Source organism: Cricetulus griseus, chromosome 8 (genome assembly GCF_003668045.3).
Source record: "Cricetulus griseus strain 17A/GY chromosome 8, alternate assembly CriGri-PICRH-1.0, whole genome shotgun sequence".
In the NCBI taxonomy this organism is placed as follows: Eukaryota; Metazoa; Chordata; class Mammalia; order Rodentia; family Cricetidae; genus Cricetulus; species Cricetulus griseus.
Window position 1 is genome coordinate 13,997,565 of NC_048601.1, and position 24,884 is coordinate 14,022,448.

At 44.2% G+C, this 24,884-nt stretch overlaps 1 long non-coding RNA gene across 1 annotated transcript; it reads right to left on the reverse strand.

Annotated features, from left to right (window-relative positions):
- Nucleotides 1-721: 721 nt before the first annotated feature.
- On the reverse strand, nucleotides 722-23,931 carry LOC113837115. The gene is made up of 2 exons (XR_003487782.1): nucleotides 23,747-23,931; nucleotides 722-991 (listed from the first exon to the last, which is right to left on the reverse strand). It is a non-coding gene; the product is annotated as an uncharacterized LOC113837115 (long non-coding RNA).
- Nucleotides 23,932-24,884: the final 953 nt, after the last annotated feature.

The following is a 24,884-nucleotide window of genomic DNA, read 5'->3' on the forward strand; positions in this document are numbered from 1 at the left end:
ATTTTTATAGTCCACGTAAACAGTAAATATCCAACGTAAAACGTCCTTCCTCGCCTCACAATGAATGGTGAGTTCATTATGAAGAGACAGCCATTCTCAGTGTGATTATGTGTGCCTCAAAGCTAGTAAAACCCACAGCACAAGAATTCTCTTTGTAAGTTACAGCAGGGTATACGTTTTGGATATTATTTACCATTGCTACCCAGTTAAAAGCAATCTTCTTTAGACTTCGAATGTATCTTCTTAGACAATCACATGTAACAAAACTTGCTTTCCCTGGAGCTGCCTCCAGGGAGTTGGCTTGACTTTCCTATGATGCGGATACCATTTCCTGCTCCATCCCTTCACCTGCTGCTGTTTCTTTGGGCACAAAGAGCACCCATCTACTCAATGGCCCAGCTTTGAGGAGAGCTGACAATAGCAGACTTCAAATTACTCCATCAATAGATGTTTAAATAGCCACTGTATAACAGTACTTCAGCAGAGGTGTCCTGGGGGAAAAGAAAATCAGTGACCCTTGAGAGGTGTTTTCTCACTGTCTGCCCCACCTGCCAAGCCATCTTTACCTCCATGTGCCCTCCAGGATGCTCCACTCCCCCAAATCCACCCCTGCAGAGCCACCAAATGGGCAGAATCCCGTCCCACGTTCAAGTCTCTCAAGGACTTCTCTATCAGTTAAGATTTCCATTTGGCAGCTAGTAACAGAGGCCAGAAACAGTGGTGGCGTAAACCAGATAAAAGTTTATTTTTCTTTTCTGTAAAAGAATTCTGGAGATAAGAGATGCAGGGCTGGTAGAGCCTCGCCTATATAGCTCCTGTATCTCTCCCCTCCACAATGGACCTTCTATCCTTACAGACAAAGAGGCCTCCTCAGGTTGCTTCCGCCTTCTCCATCTTGTGGACAGCAGCAGGAGACAGATGGGCCCAAGGCAAGCTTCTGTTGTGACCACCTCAGGACTCACCATGGTCCAGCATACATTGTGAACAGCCCCTAAGTAACCAAAAATGAAAAAAAAAAAAGAAAGAAAGAAAGAAAAAAGAAAAGTTTTTACCCATTTATTATTTGCATATGTGTGGGGGGTGCATGCGTGCCAAGGCATGTGTGGAGGTCAGAGGGAAACCTACAGGAGTCAGCTCCCTTTCTACCACGTAGGTCCTGAGAATTGACCCCGGGCCATCCTTTACTTGCTGAGCTACTCATCTGCCCCAAATATGACTGTGTGGAAACAACAGAGGGAGACACTTTATCACTCACAAAACTTCAGCAAACATCAACAGTGTAGCCCAGCATGGTACCCTAAGCCTGTAATCCCAGATCCCTGCAAGCAGATGTGGAAAGAGTCTGCTTTCAAGCAGGCTACATAGAGAGTTCCAGGCCACCCTAAGCTATGTAGCAAGACCCCGACTCAAAACAACAAACAATGAAGCTGAGAGTATTGCCACCAACCTGTTATCCTGGCACTTTAGAGGTGGAAGCAGGGTTAGGAGTTCAAGGTCATTCTTGGCTACATCATGAGTTTGAGGCCACCCTGGGCCATATGAGGCCCCGTTCATAAATAAATAAATAAATAAGCAAACAAACAGCATACAATATACTGTATACTACAATGTATAATATACAATATACAGTATACAAACAGTATGCTAATATTGAAAACTGAAGGTGTAGTTTCAAACTCTTACAAGGGCACTTTGTTTTATAAAACTGTATAATTAGGGGCTGGGTGTATAAGTGATCAGTACCAAGTGTATATCTAGTATGTATAAGGCCCAAAGTCTGATCCCCAGCCCGGGGTGGGGGGGGTAATAAAGTAAAATATGGCTCACTATAGTATCTGAAATCCCTAGAATTAAATATTTCACCTGTTGGATTAAGAGACTGCACCTGCAGTAAAATGTACCGTGTTACACCAAGAAAGTAAGGGCAGGTACAGTAAGAGGCAACTTTTGATACGTTCAAAGTTAACGTAAACCCACAAAACTTTTACTTTGCAGTGTGTGTGTGTGTGTGTGTGTGTGTGTGTGTGTGTGGTGTCTTCCTCATCTTGCCTTTTGTATATATTTCTAAATTGTACTTATTACTATTGTAATAGCAATGTGCGTGACGTGTGTGTGAGCGCCACGGCACTCCCGTGAAGCCCAAAGGAGATCTCTCCTAGCATCTTTATGTGGGTTCCCAGGATCGAACTCGAGCCACCAAGCTTACTCAGCAAGCATCTTTACCTACTGAGCCATCTCAACAGCCCTCCATCTTAGTTTTTGAGATAGTCTCTCTGAACCTGGAGCTCACCAGTTCTGTTAGGCTGGTGGGCCAGTGAGTTCTAGAGATCTGCCTGTTTCTGCCTACCTGGCAGGGGACTTTCAGGCACATGCCAGGGAGCCCAGTTTTTTACTTGAGTGTTGGGAATCCAAGTTCCAGTGCTTGTGCTTACGGGGCAGCTATTTTACACTTTGAGCCATCTCCCAGCCCTTTATTATTTTTGAAACAGGATCTCATGTGACCCCGGCTGACCTTGGCCCTCACCTCCCAAGTGTTGGCATCAGCGGTGTATAAGCCATGCCCAGCTTCAAAGTAATTTAGAGAACGGAGAAAAAAGATCACCTAAGTTGGTGCAGAAGCTGCCAGGCGGCTGACGCATGGACCCAGGTGCTTGTGTGGGGCATGCAGCCACGGGGGCTTCCTAGAAGGATGTTGTATAACCTCTAAAGAGGAAGTACAAGTGGAAGCTATCTGCACAGAGCAGAGACGTGACGGCGCAATGCTACTTCTCACAGACAGTGCTACTTCAGGGCTCGGAACACAGCTTGGCTGGCAGAGGGATTGGCCAGTGTATATGAAGTCCTGGGCTTGATGCCCTGTGCCTCATGTATGGTGAAGCACACCTGTAACCTCAGTGTCGAGAGACAGAAACAGGAGGATCCCACAGCCCACTGACCCGCCCTTTTAGACAGCCGGAGAGCTCCAGGTTCAATGGGAGACCACGGTTTAAAAATAAAGTCTAGAGGGCTGGAGAGATGGCTCAGAGGCTAAGAGCACCATCTGCTCTTCCAGGGGTCCTGAGTTCAATTCCCAGCAACCACATGGTGGCTCACAACCATCCGTTATGAGATCTGGTGCCGTCTTCTGGTGTGCAGATATACATGGAAGCAGAATGTTGTATATACATAATAAATAAATAAAATCTTTAAAATACATAAATAAATAAAATGTAGAGCAATAGTTCTCAACCTTCCTAAGCTATGACCCCTTTAATACAGTCCTCATGTTGTGGTGACTCCCAATCATAAAATGATTTTTGTTGTTACTTCATAACTGTAGTGTTGCTACTGTCGTGAATCACAATGTAAATAGTTTTGGCGGTGAAGGTTAGCCGGCCAGTTCATGGCCCACAGGTTGCCAACCCCTGGTATAGAGCAATGAAGGAAGACACCTGATAGCTACCTCTAGCCTCCACAAAAGTACCCACAAACACACTGGCTCACACACACTAGTCCTCTGCTCCTGGATAGAGAGTGTATCATATTCTACAGAAACAATGTAATAAAATATTGAATACAACATAACTATTATTTCATGCAGGACTTTTACTTAGCTCTTCACATGTATTAATTTGTTCCAGAAAAAAAAGATGCTCTTAAGCAAAGAGTCAGGCTTGGTGGCACACGGCCTTTAATCCCAGCTCTAAGGGTACAGAGGCAAGTGGGTCTCTGTGAGTTCAAGGACAGCCTGGTCTACAGTCGGGGCTACATAGTGAGACCCTGTCTCAAATTTTAATAATAATAATAATAATAATAATAATAATAATAATAATAATAATAAAGATTATTCAGACAGACACCAGCCGGGAGTGAGGGGTGGCACATGCCTGTCATCTTTAGAAACAGGAGGATCAAGAGTTCTAGGCCAGCCTGACCTATATAAGATTTTTGTTTCAGGGGAAAAAAATGTAATTGGGTCAAGTGCTCAGTCCAAGTACACAAGAGAAACTCATTGTTATCAATGCTCCACCCAAGGTCCCAGGAGAGCCCCTTTTCTCCTCTAGATAACCAACCCATCACTCCTCCATTGTGAGCCCTCTTTCCCACGGTCAACGAAGCAGCCAGGGCCATCAGCAGGAAGTCCAGTGCTTCTCAGGTGTGTGGCACCAATGGGCCCCAGCCCTGGCATTCCGTTCGGGATCCCGGAGATAAGCAGCCACTAACCTCCGGCTCACTTTCCATCAGCACTACTCTTTTGAATGAAGATTGGTTTTATTTCGTCTTCTTTAGGAAGGGAGGCAGGGCAGTGGTGGGGGTGGGGTGACAGAGACGGGGAGGGGGGATGGATCCAAGGACACAGGGCCGTGGGGGGCGGCAGCACAGTGGGGGAACAGAAGAGTGGGGGGGCAGGGAATGGGGACATGGAACAAGGAACACAGGGCAGTGGAGGGGAGCAGAAAAGGGAGACAAAGATGATAAGATGTAGGAGTTATTTCAGCGCAGAGCTGAGAGTTATTCTTTTCAAGAGGTATAAACGATTAGCCTTTTAACTGTTTCCTTTCTCTCTTTTGAGAATGGATCTTGAGCTCACTATGTAGCTGAGGATAAACTCCCGCCTCCACCTCCCAAATGCTAGGGTTAAATATGGGTACCACCACCACGATCAGCTCTTCTTTGGTCCTGATGTTGTTTCGTTTTGTTTTGTTTTGACATGGGAGTCTTACTCTGTAGCCCAGGCTGGCTTATAACTCACTATGTTGCCCAGGCTGGCCTCAAATCCATAGCAATCCTCCGTATCAAAGTGGATGGAACTACGGGTGTGAGCTCCCATATCCAACAAGAACCGCCCTTTCCCAAAAAAATATTAAAAAAATAAACAATAGGAGACTGAGGATGCAGCTCCGTTAGTAGCGTGCTCGCCTAGCACTGCCTAAGACTGGAATGGGGGTGCGCACCTGGAGCCCTAATACTGCAGGGAGACAGGACGTTCAGGGCCACCCTCAGCTACACATGAATGGCCGGGGAGACTGGGTTGGGGGTTACAGATCACTTTCACGAGCTCCAAACAAACCTGAGTTGAAAGCCGAAGAAATAAATAGAACAGCATCAATTTGCTAAATGAGAAACCCAAAGATAGGTAACACCCATGGTGGCCTTTGGCCTGGCCACTGACCAACCCTAGTACTATTCCACCTCAGCCAGCAGAGGGCTCTCTTTGCTAATCTTCAAGTTCCAAAATAACAAAACAACAACACAAAAAAATCCCTGGGTTGCTGCTCATTTTTATCATGTCCCCATCTGAAGCCTCTTACAAAGCTAAAGTAATAAAGAAATAGCAGGAGATGGTAGCAAACACCTTTAATCGCAGCACTCTGGGAGACTGAACCAAGAGGAGCAAAGCAGAAGACCAGCCTGGGTAACAGTCTGAAAACTGATAATGCTAATAATTTTAAGACAAGAAAAAAAAAATAGGCGATAAGAAATTAGGAGATAAAAATTAGAAGAAAAAAATGACTGTGGATACGATGGCTCCCGCCTACAAATACAGCCTCTGAGAGACGGAGACGGAGGGTCAGGATTTCAAGGCCAGCCTCTGGGAGACAGAGGCAGGAGGATTAGGACTGCAAGGCCAGCCTCTGCTGCCGAGGTAATTTAAAACCAACCTGAGCTACATTCGACCTTATCTCAGGAAACACAGACATAGGGGCTAGAGAGGTGGCTCCGTGGTTAAGAGCTCTTGTTGCTCTTTCAAATGAGCTGGATTTGATTCCCAGCACTCATGTAACTCACAACCATCCATAACTCCAGTTCAAGGGTGTCCGGCACCCTCTTCTGACCTCTACATGCATGTGGTGAATATAACATATGTGTAGGCAAACACATACATGAAATAAATAAAAACAATTTAAAACAACATGGAAATAAAACAACAACAACAACAACAGCAAAAATGCTGAGAGCCTATAGGATGGCTCAATAGTTAAAGGGGCTTGCTGCCAAGCCTGGCAACCCGAGTCCAAAACCCTAGAACTGGAACTTCCTTCCTTTCTCTCGCCCATGACTCTTTCAGGCAGCCCCCCTTTAGACCCTGAATAACTGGGCCCGAGGGACGGGTCAAATGTTGTCCTCTGACCTTTACACATTTGCTGTGGCATGTGCTCATGAGCACATGTGCACACACACACACACACACACACACACACACACACACGCGCACACACACACACACTAATTAATTAATCAATCAAGTATTTTGTTTTGGTTTGGTTTTTAGTTTTTTGAGACGGTTTCTCTGTGGCTTTGGAGGCTGTCCTAGAACTCACTCTGTAGACCAGGCTGGCCTCGAACTCAGAGATCCACCTGCCTCTGCCTCCCAAGTGCTGGGATTAAAGCATAGCCACCACCGCCCTCCTTAATTTTTTTAATGCTCAGTTCTTTAAAGAAAATGAGTCTTGGTTTCATCAGAAGGCTATTTGCTTACACAGTCAAAGAGAAAAACGCCAATTGAACCTAAAATAGCACAAGCGGCCACTTATTATGACGATAAAAAGGGAACTCCTGCTAAAGCCAGTAACTGGGTGGAGCAGTAGCCACTATGAGGTCCACCTCCTGAGGCCTCTGACTCAGCATGCTGACTTTAGAAGGAGTCTATGTAACCCAAGCCGGCCTTTCTCTCTCCCTTCCATGCTGGCAGCGGAACCTAGGGTTTATGTATGCTAAGCAAGCCCTCTACCACTGAGCTGCAGTTCCAGCCTCCAGCCTCGCTGGGATATCTCTCTTGGAAAACCTAAATCACATCACTATGACTATTGTGTGCTCTGATGATCCAAGCACGCCATCCTATAGTTTTTCTTTTCTTTTTAATAGTGTGTGTGTGTGTGTGTGTGTGTGAGAGAGAGAGAGAGAGAGAGAGAGAGAGAGAGAGAGAGTGCTGAGCAACATATTGAGGAAAGATAAAGACACAGCTGAGCTGGGCGTAGCAGTATATGCTCATTATCTCATACTTGGGAGGTGAAGGAGGAAGGATCAGAAGTTCGAGGTCTGGGGCCTAGTGAGATGGCTCTGTAATTACGATCACATACAGCTCTTACAAAGAACCCAGCACCCACCCACGTGAGGCAGCTCCCACCACCTATAACTCTATCTCCAGGGGTCCTGACACACTCTTTTGACCTCTGAGGGCACAACATATACATGAGCAAACATACACATACATAGACATATTTTTTGTTTGTTTTTCTAGACTGGGTTTCTCGGAGTAGCTCTGGCTGTCCTGGAACTCACTCTGTAGAACAAGCTGACCTTGAACTCACAGAGATCCACCTGCCTCTGCCTCCTGGAGTGCTGGAATTAAAGGCGTGCGCCACCACTGCCTGGCTACACAGACATCATTTTAAAAATAAAAATAGAGGTTTTGGATTGGAGAGATGGCTCAGTGGTTAAGAGCACTTGTTGCTATCGCAGAGGACCCAGGTTCCAGCACCCACATGGTAACTAACAACATAAGTAACTCCAGTTCCAAAGGATTCTGATGCCCTTTTCCGGTCCCCAGGGACACTGCACACATGTGGTGTACAGACATACATGTGGCCAAACACCCACATAAAAATATAAATAAATCTTTAAAGAAAAAGTTCAAGATGCTCATCTGCCGAGCAGTTCCAGGTTCAGTGAAAGACTATCTCAAAAATAAGCTGGAGAGTGAATGAGGAAGATACTCAACTCCAACCTCTGGCTTCCATATGCATGCACAAGTATACATACAAACAAACACACACACACAGTAATTAATATCACAATTTCCTTCTAAAGTATTTATTCCATTTACTTCTTTATTGGGTATGGGCAACACATGTGAGTGTGCACACAAGCCACAGCCGAGCATGTGGCAGTCAGAGGACTCAGTGCTCTTTTTCTACCATGTGGGTTCCAGGGATCAAACTCTGGTTGTCGGGGTTGACAGCAGCCTTTACCTGTGGAGCAATCTCCACGGCCCTGTTTTAGTTTCTTAAGACAAGGTCTCATGTGGCCCCCGTTGCTTTCAAACTCCTTGTGTAGCTCAGGCTGACTCACCCCTGCCTCTCCTGCCCCATTTCCAGCATGCTCGGGGCATTTCTAGATTTTCTTTTCTTCATTTTTCTATTTAACAACAGATAGCATTACATTTGCAGATGAGTGAAGAGGGGTGTGTCATGTGTTTGGTTTCCATGGCACATAAGGAGGTATAACTATCATGCCCATTAACTCGGGGATGCCTTAACAAACCACAGAAAACTGAGCCTCTTCCATCTTATTACCACATGGGATCTTACAGGGAACATTATCCCCAAACTCATATTCCTGATCTTTGGCAGCTGGCACACCCGGAGATGCCGCCTGCGAGACTAGTTCCTGCCTCTGTGAGTTACTCAGAACACTGTACAGGGAAATTCGTTTCACATTTCCATTAGCTGGCCAGTCTTTAGCTGCCACTCTGCACTTGGCTGACCTGAGCTAGGTCACAGAGTTTTGGGTGCACGAGGTCACTCACCCAATCTTTCCATTTACAGATGAGAAAATTCTAATTTGTGATTTCCTGCAGGGACATTAGACAAGATGACTTATAGGTTCCTTCTGGCTACAGTCCCGGGATTCCAATTTCCTTGTCGGCATCATGCATTCCACGGACATAGATCAGGTTATTTTCCAAGAAAGCTAAGTTCCTAATTTTTGGCCACAAACCACATATTCACAGGAGTCAAAGGAAAAACAATAGTGCCATGGTCTAGGATGAGCAATTAACATATATGATCTTATTCAAAAAAGAAAATCATGCAACACTATAACTTGATGGCTTAAAAGAGCCAAACATTGCTTCATTTTGCAACCACTCTCAGGTCAGACTGCTATCGCCAACATGACTAGTGTATTGTACTCACAGGCTCCAGTCCGCTGCAGGAGATGGACAGGAATGTAATTACTACAGAGAATTAGGTAAGACTTCTAAAGGATAAATGCTATAAAGGGGCCTCAGAACTTCAGTTTCACGCTTTGACAGTTTGAGGCCCAAATCGTGGTGTCTAACTGAGCAAAGATATAGGAGCTAAAAAATCTAAAATCTTTCTCCAGTCCAAACTGTGTTAACAAAAATAAATAAATTTTAAAAAAACAAAACAAAAACAAAAACAGGTACCTTAAAGAAAATCCATCCCTAACATCTAGATATGATGGTACCCTCCTTTAATCACAGAATTGGAGAGGAAGAGGAAGTTTGAAGTCAGCCTGATCTATATAGCAAGTTCCAGGTCAACTAGCATACATAGTGAAAAGACACTGTATAGAAAAAAAAAAAAAATTCGTTCCTAAGATTGGAAATGGTAGTACCTACCTGTAATCCCAGAATTTGGGGGTTGAGGCAGGAGGATCAGGAGTTCAAGGTCATCTTTGGCTATGTGGGGAGTTTGAGGCTGGTTTGGGCTACATGAGACTTTGTTTAATAGTTAATACTGCCAACTTCAGGGCCATTGAGAGAGCTCAGAGGGTAAAGGCACTGGCCACTAAGCCTGACCTCCTGAGTTTGATCCCTGGGACTCCCATGGTGGAAAGAGAGAACTGACTCCTGAAAGTTGCCCTCTGATCTCCCCTGCATGTGCACACACACAGAAATAAATGTTTAAAAATTATATAATAAAACCAGGAGTAGTAGTGCACACCTTTAATCCCAATGCTTAGGAGGCAGGGGGAAATGGATTTCTGTGAGTTCCAGGCCAGCCAGTACAGAGAGACTTTGTTTCAATTTAAAAATAAATAAATCAGTAAGTAAGATATGCATACACATATGTACACACACATGTATATACGCTGCCAACTAGACAAGATCTAGAATCTTGTCTTGGTTTACTTCCTGTTGCCGTGATAAAATACCGTAACTAAAGCAACTTGAAGGAGAAATGTTTTTTGTTTAGCTCAGAGTTCCAAGCTATATAGAATATCATACAAGGGAAGTCCCAAAGGCAAGAGACTGAGTCTGCTGGTCACACTCCATTCAGTCAGGGACAGACAGCAGTGAATACATGCGTGCTAGTGCTGAGATCCGTTTCTTTACTCTGACACAGCCCAAGATCCTCGGCCAAGAGAATGGTGCCTTGTAGTCCCACACCAATTAACAGAAGATAATTACCCAGAGGCACGCCCAGAAGTCCATCTCCCAGGAGGTTCTAGATTCTGTTGAGCTGACTATTAAGAGGAACCATTACACACCTAAGAGTCTCTCTCTCTCTCTCTCTCTCTCTCTCTCTCTCTCTCTCTCTCTCTCTCTCTCTCTGGTTTCCACTTAGATTGAAATATTCCATCATGCAGGAAGTTTTTGTTTGGTTGGTTGGTTTGGTTTTCGTTTTTCGAGACAGGGTTTCTCTGTGTAGCTTTGGACCCTTTCCTGGCACTCTCTCTGTAGACCAGGCTGGCCTCGAACTCACAGAGATCCATCTGCTTCTGCTATGATTAAAGGCATGTGCCACCAACACCCAGGGGGAAGTTTTTGTTTCCTTTTGTTTTGTTTTTAAGAAGGATTATAAACAACTCAAAAGAGCTTCAGGAAGTCCCTGAAACCAACAAGATTCACTGTGCCACTCCCTGTCAGAATAATAAATAATAATTGCCCGAAGCAATAAAAGCTGAGAATCCCTCTCAGAACTACAAAGAAGACTCTGAAAACAGACCAGCTGCCTGGAAGAAGCAGACATCCCCTGAGCTGCCTGGAAGAGGTTTAGACAATGAGGCACCAGAAGGACGCTCTCCAACCTGTTGAGCCACCTGTTTCCAGCTCTGTGAGCTGTCACCAGTGCTGGGGTGAGAGTTTGGTGATGAGCTGTCTTTGCATTGTTTCTGCTCCTGTATGTGATCCCCTCGTGCATATTCCTGTAAGTAACCCCAATAAAACTCCCCAAGTTGGACTTGGGTGTTATCTGTACTTTGGTCTTCTTATGGGTTCCCTATCTGGGGGTGAGTGGATGTGTGTGTTGCATCTCCCTAGGAAAAGTTTTGTCACACAACACCATCCTAAATGTGAGTGGCACTAGCCCCATGGAGGACCAGAGTCCCAGATTAAATAAGAAGGAGAAAGTGCGCCAAACACCATCATCACTCTCTGTTTCCAGACTACAGAAGCAATGTCACCCACTGCCTCACGCTTCTGCCAACTAGTTAGTATACTGTTGGTACCCCTGCCCCGGGGTACCATCCCCTGTGTTCCATTGACAGCCCGGTAAGATCTGTGCCTTTGAGCAATGCTTCCCTGTCCCCAAGAGGAAGTCTGCAAGAGATCGCGAAGTGTTTCAAGAACCAGGGGGCTGCTGAGATGTGCCACCAAAGCAAGAAGCAATGAAAAGCTTACACCCAGCCGGTGGCGCACGCCTTTAATCCCAGCACTCAGGAGGCAGAGGCAGGCCGATCTCTGTGAGTTCGAGACCAGTTTGGTCTACAGACCAAATTCCAGGGCAGCCTCCAGAGCCACAGAAAAACCCTGTCTCAGAAAGGAAGGAAGGAAGGAAGGAAGGAAGGAGGGAGGGAGGGAGGGAGGGAGGGAGGGAGGGAAGGAAGGAAGGAAGGAAGGAAGGAAGGAAGGAAGGAAGGAAAGAAGGAAGGAAGAAAAGTTCACACCTAAGAATCAGAGGGCTGCTTCCAGATACACAGGTCACCTGAGCCTGTGAAAATGAAAAACCTGGGAATCACGTCAAACAGAACTGATCCTGTGGAAGAGCAGATAGCAACATCAGGAAAATGGAAGTAGAAGCCAGCGTAGAAGATTCAGTCACTCCAGATCAGAGATGTCCCTAGCTCCAATACCGGAAAAAAAAAAAAAAAAAAACAGATGAAGAACAGCCCAGACTTCGTCAGAGAAACTTGGGATAAAGACGGATGAAAAGAAGATCTCTGAGGAGACGAGGCTGCTGAACCCAAATGATGGAGCCAAGAAGTCTGTGTCTAGGGACAAAGTCAGTGGGGAAAGATCGTGCTGGAGGTCTGGAGGACAGAGTGAGAGTCCCCAGCCTCGTGCAGCCGAGGAGACAGCAAGTGAGAAAGGCTCTCTCTGAAGGGAGGCTCAGAGATTCCAGTGCTGGGCGCTTGAGGTCCAGAAAAAATGGGAAGAGAACCTCAGCCAAGATTAACTCTAGGGACAGAAAAAAAAAAAATCCAAAGAAGGATGAAGACATTGCATACAACAGGAAATTGGGAACGAGAAGTCATGGGGACCGTGGAACAGTGGAAATGTGTAGCAAGACATTTAAGAAGGGAACGTGGGCTTAGTAATAAATTCCAGTGCGATTTTTACCTGCAGTGTAAAGGGGAACTGTAAATAATGCTGCCGGTGTTTAAGGGAGGAAGCTGTAAGCTTTCCTGGTTGCATTCCCTTCAAACTGCGATGGAGAGCATGACGGGGATTTCTAGGGAATCTCACAGTAATACCAATTTAAAAGTTTCAGAGTGGGCAGGCAGAAGTGTGGCCCTCTGTCCTGCCCAATAAAGCTCTGAAGTTAAAAAAAGAAAAAAATCTACACCTTTGAAAGGGGAAAAAGAACAACCCCGCTCCCCCCTCACCCCATCACCTGGAAGCGAGGATGAGGAAACAAGATGAGTGCTAGAGGCCCGCTGGCCCGCTGCTGCAGGAGGATCTGGGCAGAGCAGGCTCAGGTACAAGTTAGGGAAGGTTTTGGGAGCAAAGTGCGGTTGGTGGCTTGTAACTGTAATCCAAGCATCCAAGCACTTAGGGCTGAGGCAGGAGAATTGCTACTACTTCACAGTCATCTTGGGCTACATAGAATTCGAAATCAGGTTGGACTACAGAGTTAGAGCCTGAGGAGATGGGAAGGGAGAGAGAAGACAGGGAAAGAGAGGGAAGTATTGACTGACATCTTAGGGAACCTTCCAGGCCAGTGGTTCTCAGCCTTCCTAATGCCATGACCCTTTAATACAGTCCGTCTTGTTGTTGTGACCCCCAACCATAAAATTATTTCCGTTGCTACTGCGTAACTGTGATTTTACTACTATTATGAATCGTAATCGAAATATTTCTGAAGATAGAGGTTTGCCAAAGGGATGGAGACGCACAGGTTGAGAACCACAGTTCTAGGCAATTTTATGCTTACATAGGAACCCTAAATTTCCCGCCAGAATGTTTCATTCCATAAAGATTGCTCTGACTGTTTTTTGTGCTCATACAACAGGGCCAAATTCTAATAAATCAAAACTACTAAGGGTGTGCTTCACGCTTTTGCTTCTCAGTGAATACACAAGCACACCTCTCCCCACTGAGCTACACCCCAGTCCTACCGGGTGTGTTTTAATGTCTACACTATCATTCTTGTACGTTCTGTAATCTTAAATACAACGGAGTCTTGAAGCTAGAAAACAGCCCGGTGGTTGAGTGCTTACTGCTCTTACACAGCACCCAGTATTTCGTTCCTAGCACCCACGCAAGTGGCTCACAACCACCTGTAACCCCAGCTGCAGAGTTACAGACTCTCTCATTTGTCCTGTACCGGCAACCGTACACATGTGGCATACACTCTCACACAGACACATACACATGATTTAAAGAAGAAGAAGAGGAAGAAGAAGAAGAAGAAGAAGAAGAAGAAGAAGAAGAAGAAGAAGAAGAAGAAGACAGAGTCTTGTGATGAAACTTAGGCTAACTTCAAAACACTTGGCAATCTCCCTGTCTCTGTTTCCTAAGTGGGAGGACTGCAAGAATGAAGCACCATACCCAGGATTAAATGTTTTGCTCAGTGACTTTTTTGTCTCAAAAGAAATTTAATATATAACAGTACAAGAGCATTCTAGAAAATACATCTGTTTATTCTCCAAAAGGTAAATTTGTAAAAAAAAAAATAGCAAAACAAAGAATATACATTTTAAACCAGCAGTGTGTAAGAATGTGTGTGCTATGTGCATATAATTGTATATATTTGTGCATTCGTGTGTATGCACATATATATGCGTGTGTGCTCTGTGTGTTTATGTGTATATGTGTATGTATATGTGTGTGTTATGTGTATGTATGTGTGGTGCTATGTATGTGACATGTATGTGTGTGTTGTATATATGTGTGTGGATATATGTATAAATGTGTATGTGGTGTGTATGTATGTGTGTGTACATGTATGTATATGTGTGTGGTGTGTGTATATGTGTGTGGTGTGTGTATATGTGTGTGGTGTGTGTATATGTGTGTGGTGTGTGTGTATGTGTGTGTACATGTATGTATATGTGTGTGGTGTGTGTATATGTGTGTGGTGTGTGTGTATGTGTGTGTATATGTATGTATATGTGTGTGGTGTGTGTGTATGTGTGTGTATATGTATGTATATGTGTGTGGTGTGTGTGTATGTGTGTGTACATGTATGTATATGTGTGTGGTGTGTGTGTATGTGTGAATGGTGTATGTATACGTATGTGGATAGAAGGGATTTAACATTTTCCCCAAGTTTGCTATCACTGACCACCACCAATTGTATAATAGTCTTTCTCCACTGATGTGACATTTCACATGTCATGAAATAAATTTAACAGATGACACTTTAACTGAGTGTTGTGGCCTGAACCTGGGTAACTGCTTGAAACAAAACAACAACAAAAAAAGCTACTTGCAACTTTAAAAGGAGATTACAGTTTGAAGGCAAATGACTCAGGTTCCCGGTAGGGAACAGCATTAGAAGAAGGATGGCTGGCTTGTGAGAGGCAGCTGAGGACTGCAGGGGCGCCTGGGGCATCTACAGTAAAGTAGGTGACACCACTAAGCCAAGGCTTTGATATTTTGCAGCTAGGGCTCTTTTCCTGACTCTAACTCTGAGTTATTCACAGATGCCACAGCACAATCTCCTTGCTTCCTTGGTCACCAGTGACGCTGGAGAAGTCACTGAGCCTTGGAGAGAAGTAACAGCGAAACTCAAAAATAGCCACGTTTGCTTTGGGGGTTGCCGTTTCTGACTCAATTTACTTAAACTTTATGGTGTGTGTGTGTGTGTGTGTGTGTGTGTGTGTGTACGTGAGAGCTCAGTCTTTTGTTAGTGGGGGGTTGGTTTGTTTGAGATTTCCCTGGTTTTTGTTGGTTTTGTTTTGGGGGTGGTTTTAATTTTTCTGTTGGTGGTTGTGGAGTAAGACATGGCCGTGTGGATACTGGCCTCCAACTCAATGTTGCAGAAACTGGCCTATAATTGAACCCCTGCCTTCACCTCTGGGGTTCTGGGATTCCTAGCAGGCACTACCACACACAGCAATGGTCTTTCTGTCCCTTTGTTTGTTTGAGTCAGGACCTCACTGTGTAGCAAGAGCTGTCTCAAATCCATCATCCTTTCTGCCCCAGTCTCCCAGTGCTGGATCACAGACAGGTATGACTATTACCAGCTAATGAATTACCACTTTGATATATGGGTCCCAACCCTTTTCTACTTCAATATTGTCTTCGTATTGGGTGAATTACTGAGTTACTCATTGCTACAAATAAACCTATGCTAGACCATTTCAGAAATCACTAAGGATGACCTTAAATCCAACAAATGCCGAATTTTTTAAATTGTGTTAATCTCAGGGAAAAAAAACATAAAATATGCCATTTCAGCCATTTTTGTGGTATATTGATTCTCTTTACTGAATGTCAATTTTAGACATTTGTTTTTCGGCCAGGCATGATGGTGTATGCCTATAATTCCAACACTGAGGAAGCTAAGTCAGGAAGATCACCTTGAGTTCAGATTGGACTACAGAGCAACGCTCTTTCTCCACATAAATAGAGAAACAGAACTTACCTAATAAAAAAGCCAGATGTGGTAGCCTATACATGTGATCCAAGCACTCTGGAGGCTAAGGCAAGGGGACCACCGTTCAAGGCCAGCATAGTGAATTCCAGGCTAGCCAAGGTTACATAGCAAGACCCATATTGAAAAAAACAAAACAACAACAACAACCCACAATAAAGTGGAATACTAACAGCAAAATTTTGTTTTTCTTAAAGATAATAAAGGCAATTATTAAAAACTATGAAAATAGACATGGGCAAGGTGGCTCACATCTGTAATCCAGAGTTCAGAAGATAGAAGCAGGAGTGTCACCATGAGTTTGAGGGCAGGGGTGACCCTGTTTCCAAAACCAAAAGGAGAAAGGGAGGAAGAGGGGGAGGGAGGGAAGGAGAGAGAGACAGAGACAGAAAGATGGAGAGAGACAGAGAGAGAGAATATGAAAAGGAATACTGGCATGGAGACATTGGTCTGTAATCCAAACACTTGGAGACAGACACGTGGAGGATCAGTAATTCAAGGCCTGTCTACTCTACATAAGACAATCTTAAAAAAAAGAAAGGAAGGAAGGAAGAAAGAAAGGAAGGAAGAAAGAAAGAAAATCAGTAAAGAGAAAGAGAAAATATATGCACAACATTAGCAAAGTTCTGGCTATAGGTACTGTAAGAAAACAATTTTTAAAAAGAAAAGAAGACCAGGGGAGTGTCATTGTTTATATTATTTATAAATATCTGTTATTATTTACTATATCCCAGGTGTTATGCTAAGTACTGCACACATATTAATTAGCCCATTGGGTGGAGACAGTTCGATAAGGTCTCACACACACTAAGCTGGCCCTAAACTACTCATATAGACAAGGATGCCCTCAAACTCCTGATCCTAGGTCTCCACCTCCCCAGTACCAGGTCTACAGACATTTTCCCACACATAGCCTCAAAATGGTTGCTCAAAGTTAGGTGGTGGAGGCTACCCTCAGCTACATAGTGGGTTTGAGGTCAGCCTGAGCTACATGAAACCCAGTCACAAAACAAATCAGCCCCCCCCCCAAAAAAAAACAAACAAAAAATAGTTAAGTAACTGGGACTCAAACCCAAGCAGTCAGAGCTTGAAATCAAACCACTGTACCAGTTATCTGAATGGTACAAAGTTCTTTTTAGATAGAACATAAACAAATTTTAATTTTCTAATACAATTTGTGGATTTATTTTTCTAACACGTAATTCATTTTTAGTTATGTCTGCATGTGTGTCTCTACATCTCTATGTGCACATGTGAACATGGATATCTGAATAGGTAGAAGAGGGCCTGGAGCTGGAGTTACAGGTTGAGCTGCCTGACACAGGTGGTAGGAACTCAGTTCTTGTCCTTTGCAAGAGCAGCAGCCAGTGCTCTTAACCACTGAGCCATCTCTCCAGCCTGACCTCTGTGCACTTTATTTTTCTGAGTGTGTGATTAAACATAGCTTGAATTTAATAATTTAAAATTATTATTTTATAAGCCGGGCAGTGGTGGCGCAAGTCTTTAATCCCAGCACTCGGGAGGCAGAGGCAGATAGATCTCTGTGAGTTCGAGACTAGCCTGGTCTGTTAGAGCTAGTTCCAGGACAGCCTCCAAAGCCACAGAGAGACCCTGTCTCGAAAAAACAAAAACAAACAAAAAAATTATTTTTTATTTTATTGATTTTTTATTTATTATTTCTTTTTTACTTCACAAGCATTGGTGTTCTACTTGTATGTATGTCTGTGTGAGGGTATTGGATCCTCTGGAACTGGAGTTAGAGGCAGTTGTGAGCTGCTATGTGGGTGCTGGGAATTGAACTCAGGACATCAGGAAGAAGAGTCAGTGCTCTTAACCACTGAGCCATCTCTCCAGCCCCTTTTTTTTTTTTTTTTTTTTTTTTTTTTGAGACAGGGTTTCTCTGTGGCTTTGGAGGCTTTCCTGAAACTCTTGTAGACCAGATTGGTCTCAAACTCACAGAGATCTATCTGCCTTCCTCTGCCTCCCGAATGCTGGAACTAAAGGCATGCACTACCACCGCCCCACTTTGAAATTATTTTTTAAGAGCACAGTTCATTGGCATTAAGTATATTCACGTTATTGGGACTGAAGAGATGTCTCAATAGTTAAGAGCATTTGCTGTTCTTACAGAGGACCCAAGTTCTGTTCCCAGCATTCATATGGGGACTTACAAAGTTCAGTAAATTCAATTCCAGGAGAACTAATGATGTCTTCTCGCCTAGGGGCACCAGTAATGTACTTAATCTATATACATGCAAGAGGGCAAAACAGTTATCCACCCAACAATCTTTAAAAATTTTTTTCATTCACATTACTGTGCAATCACCATAATCTTATTTGTTTTTTTAACTTTGCTTAAGGGTGCATTCTACACTGAAAAAAATTAATTAGAAATTTTAATTTTATGCCATCAAATATATTGTTATTTTATTTTATGAATTTTATGCTTTTCTATCATATTTAGAAATACCTTCCCCATTCTGATATTTAATTTTCAAAAATCTTCCCTGGGGGCTTGGCTGATGGCTCAGTTGGTAAAGTGCCTGTAAAATGGGAAGGAAGACCTGTGTTGGATCCCCGGGAGCCATGCAAGAGCACAGTCCAAAAAGGGCAGATCCCTGAAATGCAATGACCAGCCAGCCCATCCTAATTGATGAATTTCAGATTCAGTATGAGAGCTAAAAAAAATAATAATAATAAGGTGGAAAATGATGAATGAAAGACATCAGACCTCAACCACATACACACACACACACACACACACACACACACACACACACACACACACACGTACATAGGCCACACACCCTACACAACACATAATTTTTAAAAATTCTCTCAGGTTTCCTTGTATATATTTATGATTTCATATTTTTATACTCATTTCTTTTCTTCCAGTTTTAAATAATTCAGTGTGTGTGTGTAAGAGAGAGAGGGGGGTTGAAGGTGCATGACGTGACATGTGTGGAAGACAGAAGACAAGTTTGTGAATTTGGTTCTCTCCTTCCACCTGTACAGGGGTTTCAAGATCGAACTCAGGTTTTGCTCTGTAAGTCTCTTTACCTACTCAGCTAACTTGCAGGCCCCTCTACTACATTCTTTCTGATTCTTCAAGAATTTATCCCAGTGAAAAATGTGAGGTAAGGATCCCATTTTATATTTGTGCAGCTAGGCTTCAAATCCAGAGCCTTGTCCATGGGCGATTCTTCCACCGTTACTGCCTGGCCCTTTCTTTCTCTCCTATTTTCTTTTTCTCTTTCTTTTTTCTTTTATTTTCAAAACAAGAGTCTCCTGTGGCTTGGATTGGGCTCCAACTCACTGCAAAGCTGAGGATGACCTTGAACTTCTGACCCTCGTGGTTCTGCCTCGAACGAACGTGCTAGAACCACAGGTGTGTGCCACACACATCTGGCCTCTCCTGTTATTTCTTTAATGTCAACAATAATTAGAACCAGAAAATTTAAATCCATAAAGGACAGAGGAAGCTGGAAAATTTCTGGAAGGGGGTAAGAAAACAGAGCAAAAGGATTGCTCTCACCAGAAATGAAACCATAGTCTGCATTTATATAAATAATGTGGGCCTGCGTACATCAGAGACTGGAGGAAAAAAAATAAAACAAGTAAGGATAGAGCAAGGGAGGGAGAAACAATGAAAGAGGGGGGCAGGGGATGTGACTCAGTGGTGGAGAACTTGCCTAGCATGCACAAGGCTGGGGTTGGATCCCTAGCTCTGGAGGGTCATGGGAAGGATACAATATAATCAAAGTTTATTGTTAGGTAAGTATAAGGCGTCCGTGAGGGTTATCATCTTCATCTTGGTCAGTATTCCTGTCAAAGAATACAGTTCCCTTTTCCCTCAGTCTGGGTGACCTGTCAGAGACCCCACCCTAGAACGAGAGTCCCACATCTTCCCACCGTGTCTAGTCCCTCAGATGGTAGTAAATATGACGAGTTCGAGTTTCAAAGTTTGTTTCCTTAATTATTCCCAATATGCTGGACTTGCCTGTCTCTCCTCACACATCAGGAGAGCTGTGGTGATCAAGCCCGGGCTCATCAGATATACAGTCATGTGTTGCTGATCACAGGGACACCTTCTGGCCAATGTGTTGTGACCCTGTGAATGCCACCGAGCTGACTACAGATGGCAGAGCCAGCTGCACATCTAGGCTTCAGGATAGAGGCTGCAGCTCCTAGCCTGCAATCTGAACAGCTTGTCCTAGACCGCATACTTTAAGTGATTGTAACAATAATATTTGTATATCCAAACATGTAAGCCCAGAAAAGTAAAAAAAAAAAAAAAAAAAAGAAAAGAAAAGAAAAGAAAAGAAAAAATTGTAGAAAATAGCTTCCACGGTATACGAAACAGTGAGTAAAAATATTGCAGAAAAGATACAAGATGGAAGGTAGTTGTGGCAGTTTCTGCCTTCAGTGTCAGCCCTGAGAGGCAGACAGGAAGACCAAGTGTAAGGCCATGTCGACTGCATAGTAGTTTGAGGGTCACTTGGCTTTCTCAAAACAAACACAACTACAAAATGCTGTAACTGTAGAGGACTCTTACCAAGACGAGAGCATGCGTGTCTGAGAGTTGCCCTGGGGTAATTAGTGAGTAACAGACAATGAATGTGGAGATCACTGACACACATTACTGTGCATTTGTACACACTGCACAATTGGACTAAATGTCATTTATTTTAAACAATTTCTTTCTTAAATAATAAATTAACTTCTACAATATACTGGCTATTTTATAACATTAATTTTTTTTTTTTTTACTTTTTACTTTTTTTATTTTTTCTCCAACTATGTAACCCAGGCTGCCCTCAGACTCAGTGTGTATGAATGACTTTGAGCTTCACCTCCAAAGTGCTAGGTTTACCAGCATGTGCCACTATGCCTGCCTTTAAAAAAACAACATCAACAGCAAAACAAAGCCTTTTTGAACTCTTGCAGTAAGATCTAGCTTAGAACACATTGTATAGATATTTTAAAATATTCTTTTCTTATGTGCTTAATCTGTGAGGTCATTTTTGTTTGTTGTTTGGTGGTTGTGTTGTGTTGTTTCACTTTGGGATGTCTCTATAGGCCAGGCTGGCCTAGTAACTTGCTTTGTAGCTGAAGATGACCTTGAATGTTTGGTTCTCCGGCCTCTGCCTCCTGAGTGCTGGGATGACAGGCGTGCACCAGGTTTACATAGAACTGGGGATCATAGCTAGGGCCTGCTCATGCTAGGTAAGCGCTCTACCTATATCATCAGCCCTTCTGTTTTAATTTACTTACTTTAAAAAACATTTGGGACTGGGGAGATGGTTCAGTGGTTAAGAACACTGCTTGTTCTTCCAGAGGACCCAGGTTCAATTCCCAGGACCCACATGACTGCTCACAACTGTCTGTAACTCCAGTTCCAGGGGACCTGACAGCCATGGCAAAGCACCAAAGCACATAAAACAAAAAACAAAAAAAAACAAACCAAACAACAACAAAAAAACCACTTTAAAAACATTTTTTTTTTTTTTTTTGCTATTGTTCAAAGCCAAGTTGCAAACACATGCATTAGCTTACACAGGATCAAACTCAGCCTTATTTGAACCAGGTGTGGTGGTGTGCTTCTGTAATACAAGCATGTGGGAGGCTGAGGAAGGGCGATTGCTTCAAGCTGTAGGTCAGCTACTTGCTAAGTTCAAGGCCAGCCTAAGATCCACTGAATTTTAGCGTGCTTGCCTACCATACACAAGGCTCTGGCTTCTATCCAGGCACTAAAAAAATGTAACTGATGTGACATCTTTTGCCTCCACCTTTTATGCGGTCTTCCTGGAAGACGGTTAGGGGCAGTGACATGCCTAGAACGGTTGTCTCTTACGATGACAATAATGCATTCTGAAGGACTGACTTGAGACTCTTTCACAGTTAACTTCATACTCGTATCTAAGCAGGGATACACCCTAAGATGAAAGCATACAATAGAAACTTCACTGTGATAAATGCACAAGCCAGTAACAGTCATTTATGATTATCAGGTGCTGTACGTAATTGTATGGCGGTATATTTGGCTGCACACTTGACTTGTTTACACCAGTAGCACCTCAAATGTGAGTAATGCACAGTGCTGTGATATTAGAACAGTCAAGGCATTAATATGCAGTACTTTTTCTACTCCATTCCTGTCCTCCGGGACCACTGTCAGCAGTAACATGTGCCAAAAATTTGGCTCAAACCTAATACTGTTTAAAGACTAAATTGTAGGTGTTCATTCACTAGTAGAGTCTTTTGTGTGTATACGTGTGTCCTGTGTGCATGCATCCATGCATGCCCATGTGGAGGTCAGAGGTCATCACTGGCATCTTTTATTACCTGTCATCTCAGTGAACCTGGAGCTCACTATGCTAGCTAGCATGGATGTCACTGTGACTCAAGAATCTACTTTTCTCTGTCGGCTCACCAGCTCTGGGATTAAAAGTGTGCACTGCCAATGCTGGCTTTTAAAACAGGTTCTGGGAATCCAAATTCAGGTCCTCATGCTCTTGGAGCAAGCACTTAACCCACCAAGCAACACCCTCCCTGCCAAGACCTAGATGTTGGTAGATTTCTACTTAGCTGTTACAGAGCCGGAGTTTAAGGCCTCCTTTTAACCAAAAAGTTAGGGTGGGTGCAGTAACACCCACCTATGGACACACCTAGACAGTAGATTAAAGTCAGCGGTCCACTGAGCCCAGGAGTTCAAAGCCAGCAAGACTTCATACAAGGGGTGGAGGTAGGGAGAAAGACTCTTTTAAATTATTTTTTATTTTTTGGCCTGGACCTCATAGAGATCCACCTGCCTCGTGAGTACTAGGATTAAATGAATGCCCCACCATGCCCAGTGGGGTATTATTGATGACCATTTCTATTTGGACCTTTGTGTATCTGAGGGTCACATGCAACCCAGGCGGACCTCAAATTCTCTATGTAGGCAAGGCTGGTCTTGAACTCCGGATCCTCCAGCCTCCACCCACCAAGTGCTCAGATTACAGGTGTGCTTCACCGTGCCAAGCTCCAGCTTCACAACCAGTTTGCACAGTCATTTGCTATCTGAATCTTATCTATAACACCCCATCAGGGGAACATCCAGAGTTTGATTCGCACTCAAGATGGAGGACTGTCTCCTGAGACCAGATCGTCCTTACACGGTAAAGTTCTTCCTTATGTTGACACATTTTCCCTTATGGATTGCCCATTCTGATTAGGGGGGTCCTCTGAAAGGCAGAAGTGGCCAGTGCACCACTGACAGAGTCAATGAATACAGCTTAGAGAAAAGCTCAGGTAGGTTGGTTTATGATGGGGTCACAGAGCTTAGTGGGCTGGGAGAATTAAGGGGTTTGTCTGGCCAGTCCACAATGGTGTAGCTAAAAACTAAAAACAAGGTACACTGGTTTAGGATCTGTGGAGAGGCCAGGGCTTGGCATATAGCTAAAACAGCCTAAAGAAGACATCGGGCAATTTTTTTTTTTTTTTAAAGAAAGAAAAGGGGAAGGAAGAAAAGCAAAGAAAAAAAGGTATGTGTATGCTGACTTCATTAATAGAAAGACTGCTGTGGGGACACCTTTTAATTATTACAAACGTTTAAAAGCTTGTGCTACCACACAAATCGTCCTAAATTTTAACATACTCTTTCCAATGAATTTTCAGACCCAGAAATCAAAGGGATTTTATATCCCCTATCTCATCCTCGCTCAAAAACACAAAATAAGAGTTTGTTGGGGTTTGGTTTTTGTTTTATTTTCTTTAAGACAAAAAAAAAAAGAAAAGAAAAAAGAAAGAAAGAAAGAAGAAAATGACACCGACTGCCTTTATCGTGATGGACTTTGACATTCTAATGCCTGGAAATAACACCGTCTTGCTCCATATATAGCCTATAGACACACCTTGTATTTGGTTTATTTCCTTGATGGGGAAATATTCATTTCCAGGCTACCTACCCTCTCCCACCCTCTCCAGTCTACCTTTCCAAGGCAGGGAAAGAAGATGCATCCTCGTCCGGCTCCTGCGCCTTCCTAGTACCTCTGGCCAGCATCCTATGGGCCCGCGCTCCCTGGACATCCATGAATGTTTGATGCTACATCTCTACCCCAGCCGAAGCTTCCCGCCTGCACTCTGTCAACGGCACTTGCGGGGCGGGGGGGTGGGGGGGTGTAACTTTTGGAACAGAAAGCTCCGCCCATCCTGCTCCCTACCGCCTTCAACCAAACCAGCTAAAGCACCCTACCTCAGGCTGCCCAAGTAAGTCTCATCACATGATCTACGGTACTGTTTTTTTTTTTTTTTTTTAACAAGAAAACAAGCAACCAAAAACAAAACAACAAAAAAAAAATTCAAACTGCACGCGCGGGCCAATGGGGAATCAGGGGAAGGTGGGCGGGGGAAGCGCGGCGGGCTGGGCGGGGACCCGCGGACCTGGGGACCGAAAGATTCGTAAAACGCAGCGAGCGCACGGTTTGGGGGTTTTTTCTTCCAAAACTAAGTTAAGAGCGAGGCTCCGCCTGCAGCTGCAGCCTCTCAGATCCACCTTAAATCTTCAGTGGACTCGGTGCAGGGATCAGTGGGCGCAGCCAATGCCAATCAAGTTTACAACCACCAGCTTGGGACCCGGGGTGGGGGGGGGGTGGACGGGGACTGGAGGGGGGAGAGGAGGGAGAGAGAGAGAGAGAGAGAGAGAGAGAGAGAGAGAGAGAGAGAGAGAGAGAGAGAGAGAGAGAGAGAGAGAGTCTTCAACTTCTCCCTCTGCATGCACACATGACACACGCATACTAGCAAATACACGTACGCACGCACACGCACACAAAGGGAAGGAGGGGGCGAGAGAGCGGCGCTCCGCGGCCGGGGACCATGTTTTGCAAACGCTTCTATCGAAGCTCGCTGGCCACGGCCTGGACCTCCGGGACGCGGGAAGCGCGGCCAGACCCGAGCGCCATGATGGTGGCTGCGGTTCGCAGCCCGTGTTCTGGAGGGGGAGCTGCAAATGATGCAATCCCCCGGCCGGCGCCCGAACCGCGCTCCCTTCTCCCGGCCTTTCTCTTAACGTTCTTTTTAGAGGCGCGTCGAGGTTTCGCGCCCAAAACATGGATAAGGATTTTATTTTAT